Below are 4,696 nucleotides of genomic sequence, written 5' to 3'. Positions count from 1 at the left end.
TAGTTATGACGCCCCTCCTGCTGGCAATCCAAAGCCAATAAGTCAAGCCCTGTTTTGTTGTGAGCCATGAGGTTTTCATGGCCTGAATTTTGGAAGTAGTTTGCCAGGCCTTTCTTCCTCATCTGTCTTAGGCGAAAAGAAACCTGTCCACCATGGGGACGCTGATACTACTTGAAATACTAACGGCATAGCTCCCAGCATCACAGCAACATGAAAGTCATTACAAGATGACAAAGCGACAGGCCGGTGGTTGAAACAAAGAAGCCCAAGTCCTCGAATAGAAAGGCCAGAGGACCTACTTTACACCCGAGGCACCCTTGGGGGACCTTCCACAGAGTGCCTGGTGGTCTCCGTGGCTTTGCATGCCTCAGGACACCCCAGGAGGTACCCCCTCTCCTGACTAAGGCTCAGGACAGCTCAGAGTACAGTCACTTGCTGTCTAGCCTCAGGCAGCTGGGGCTGCCAAGGTTTCCCTCTCCACAGTCAGCCCTCCCTGGACCCAGACCAGGATTGGCCACTGCCTCACCCACTAGCTTTGTGCAAGTCCCCTGCCTTTGAGACTCTTTCTTCTGGAGGTGTGTGTGTGTGTGTGTGGGGTGCACCAATTGATGTTAGAGGGTTGGATGGCTTGCCCGGGCTATGAGACTCCTGTGAGACAGGCAGCTGGCTCTACCTGTTGGAAATGGGGTTTTAGTTCATCTTTCCAGGTCAGCAAGTAATTGTCAATAACCATGAGTGCCCAGACTCCCTGGGCGCTGCAAGGCTGAAAGTGCTCAACTGTCAAGGGCAAAGTGGAAGGAAGTTTGGGTCCACCCACAAGCGCCTTCGAAGCAAAGCTTGCGGCAGCTTCTGAAATCGCAGCTGTTGCAAACCCTGCAGCCCACTGTTCTCCTCTGACTCACGGGAGTCATCTGGGGTCCGCATCAGCTGCAGGTGTGCTGCTGGGGCCCTGGGGCTCTCTGTAATGTGCCTCAAACCTGCCATTTCCTAACCTCTGGCTGAAAATCTGGGTTGTGACCTCAAAACCCCACTTCCTGACCTGCAAGACTTAATCTGGAGTAGCACAACCCCCTCTTCCCGGCCCTCACGTTCCCCCACACCTCCCCACACACTGCAGAGATGTGTGGTTTCTGGTCCCCTGGCGTAGGAGTGAGTTTGGGTGTGAGTTCATCTGAGTGTGTCTACCTGTGCTTCGGTGTAAGTAGGTGAGAGTGTGGCCTGTGTGGAAGAGTGTGAACGTAGGCACATAGGAATGCCCACGAGTGTGTCTGAGCATTTGAGTGTGAGAATGAGTACCAGTGGGGATCACAGTGCGAGTGCGCATGTGCTGTACCAGTGGGCGTGGACGGGCCCATGAGTGGGGGTGTGAATGTGCTTGTGTGCACAGCCCCTGCCCTCCATCATTCACCCGAAACATACCCTCCTGTGTCTGAGTGTACACGCGCCTCCCGGGACAGAAGGCGGCTCAAGCTGTAAACCTTTAGTCCAATCAATTGAAGACGTCGTCCACAGGGTGACGACCACTGTTCCCTTTCCACCCTTGACACGAAACAGGGGATTCCCCAGCTAAAGGTTGTCTGTAGCAGGAAAGAGCTTCCGCTGACTGGGAATTGCAGCCTGTCCAGGCCAGACCACCTCCTTCCTCCCCTCCAGCCTATTTCCTGCTGGGCCCTAGCAGTGACCCTGATCAGCGGGGAGGGTGTTGGGTAGGATGGCCCCGGAGCCTCCTTAGCTATGAGAGGCGTCTCCACGGAGACGAGCAGTGGGCCATGTCCAGATGATTATCGGAGCTCCCGACATCCTCTCTCCTGTCCCCCAGCCTCTCCCAGCCAGGTGTCCTTAGCTCAGAGGCAGGTGTGGAAGCATGCTCACTAGAGCCCATCTCCTCCTTGAAGAAGCACCCCAAAGAGACAGAAGCCAGAGAACCGGTGGGGGCGGGGGAGCAGAGAAAAGCAAGTCAAGGTGACGAAATATGGTCGAAGGCGTCTCCCTACCGTTCTCTGGAGACAGGAACGGTAAAACCATGTCTTCTTGACACCTCATCATACCTCACTCCGACCTGAAGGCAGTCAAGGAAGGGGGCTCACGAGAGGACCTTGGTCAAGGTCGTCAACTTTCAGCCCATTCCTGGCTGCCCCTTCACTGTCAGTCTCCACTGTCCCATGAGAGGAGCTGTCAAAAAGTCAATCCCAACTCATAGTGGTGCCATGTGACTGAGTGGAATTGCCTCGCCGGGTTTTCCTGGCTGGAACCTTATGGAAGTAAATCTTCAGGCCTTTTTGCTGCAGGGCCGCTGGGTTAGTAGCTGAGCACCTAACCATTGGGTCACCATGCTCCTGAGCGGCTCCATGAAACCCCTCCTTAGCACCCCCAGGTTTCCAGGGCTTTGGCCATATGCGGGCAGTGAGGGGAGGAGGCAACTTCTTGTGCCGGGGAGAACAGGAATCATTCCTCAGAATCCCAGAAATCACCCTGCCTTTAGTTAGCTCCTCGAGGAGCTAAAGGAGAATGACTGGGATCCGAGAAGGACTTCCCAAGAGAAGACTATGATGCAGGGTTAGAAAACACAGATGATTTTACATCTGCTCTCAACCTCCCTGGTACTGACGGTCTCTCCTGGCCCCAATCCATCCCCTTCTGAACTTCTCATTAATCATTCCTAAATCCCTGAGCCCCCAACAGTCAGGAGGTGCCCATGTTCCAGCTCTCCCTTTCCCAGGACACCGCATTTTGGGAGAAGAACCAGGGGGGAAAGGGCTCTGGCTTCTATTTCTTCTCACCCTAGTGACCTCAGGGAAAGTGGGGTTCCCCTGGAGTTGGGGCGATGGAGGCTAGACTCCTAGGCTGACTACAAAGCTCCAAGCAACCTGGACTTGGAGGAGATGAAGATGGGGAGTCAGGTGTCCTTCACCGCTCAGCCAGGACTCACTCTTGCCCTCTACACATACCGGGAAGCTTACAAGGAGGGGTCATCATTGTGTTAGCCTCCACTTTGATAGTATTTACTCCTCTACCCTCTGTGCACCCACTGTGTCTTCAGCGATCGGTCAGGGAAAGCGAGCATCACAGAATGCCAGATTATTAGAACAAAGTGTTCTTGTGTTGAGGGAGTACTTGAGTGGAGGCCCAATGTCCATCTGCTTCCTTAATACTAAATCTATAAATATATGCACATAGATCTATTTCCCCTTCCTGACACCATCACTGAAGACAAAGTGGGTGCATAAGCAAATGTGGTGAAGAAAGCTGATGGTACCTGGCTATCAAAAGATATAGCATTTGGGGTCTTAAAGGCTTGAAGATAAACAAGTGGCCATCTAGCTGAAAAACAACAAAACCCACATGGAAGAAGCACACCTGTGTGATCATGAGGTGGCAATAGTATCAGGTATCGGGCATCAAAGACCCAGAGCAAAAAATCATTGTGAATGAGGGGGAGGGTGTGGAATGGAGACCTAAAGCCCATCTGTAGACAATTGGATATTCCCTTACAGAAGGGTCACAAGGAAGAGCTGAGCCAGTGAGGGTGCAGTATAGCACCAATGGAACATACAACTATCCTTTAGTTCTTAATGCTTCTTCTCCCCCACTATCAATTCTACCTTACAAATCTGGCTAGACCAGAGCATGTACACTGCTGCAAACAAGAGCTCACAGCACAGGGAATCCAGGACAGATAAACCCTTCAGGACCAAAAATGAGAATAGATATACCAGGAGGGAAAGGAGAAGGTGCAGGAAGAAAGGGGAAATCGATCACAATGATCTACATATAACCCCTTCCTAGGGGGATGGACAACAGAAAAGTGGGTGAAGGGAGGCAGCAGTCAGTGTAAGACATGGGTAGGGGGAATTATAAATTTATAAATTATCAAGGGTTCATGAAGGAGGGAAGGTTAGGGGGGAATGAGCTGATATCAAGGGCTCAAGTAGAAAGAAAATGCTTTGAAAATGATAATGGCAACATATATACAACTGTGCTTGACACAATGGATGGATGTATGGATTGTGATAAGAGCTGTAAGAGCCCCCTGTAAGATGATTTTTAAAAAAAGAGTTACAATCTCAAAACCCATGCGGGGCGGTTCTCCTCTGTCCTCCAAGATCTCTGAGTCAGAGTAGACTTGATGGCAGTGAGGGTTTTTGTGTGTGTTTTTTTTGTTTGGTGACAAAAGTCTAATATCTAAAAGGTCTAATCTTTAAAAGTAATAGAAAGTTCCAACATCTCAACAACCAAAAGATGGACAAAGGACATGAACAGACACTTCACCAATAAAGACATTCAGGCGGCCAACACATACACATACATGAAGAGATGCTGTGATCATTGCCACTCAGATGAGATACCATCTCATATAATAATGGCATTGCTTCAAAACAATAATTTTACTGGGGCTCTTACAGCTCTTATAATATTCAGTACATCAATTGTTTCAAGCATATTTGTACGTATGTTGCCATCATCATTTTCTAAACAGTTACTTTCTATTTGAGCCCTTAGTATCAGCTCCTCTTTTTTCCCTCTCTCCCCTTCTCCCACCCTTGTGACTCCTTGATAACTTATAAATTATTATTGTTTTCATGTGTTACCCCAGGGAGGGAGGATTTTGTTTTGATCATTGTGATCAGTTCCTTCTTCCTCTCCTCCCTTCCCCACCTTCTCCCTATCCTCCTGGTATTGCTACTCCCAATTCTGT

Source organism: Echinops telfairi, unplaced genomic scaffold (assembly GCF_000313985.2).
Source record: "Echinops telfairi isolate 266 unplaced genomic scaffold, ASM31398v2 ScPeMD7_25;HRSCAF=90, whole genome shotgun sequence".
NCBI lineage: Eukaryota > Metazoa > Chordata > Mammalia > Afrosoricida > Tenrecidae > Echinops > Echinops telfairi.
This window is presented reverse-complemented; position numbering follows the sequence as displayed.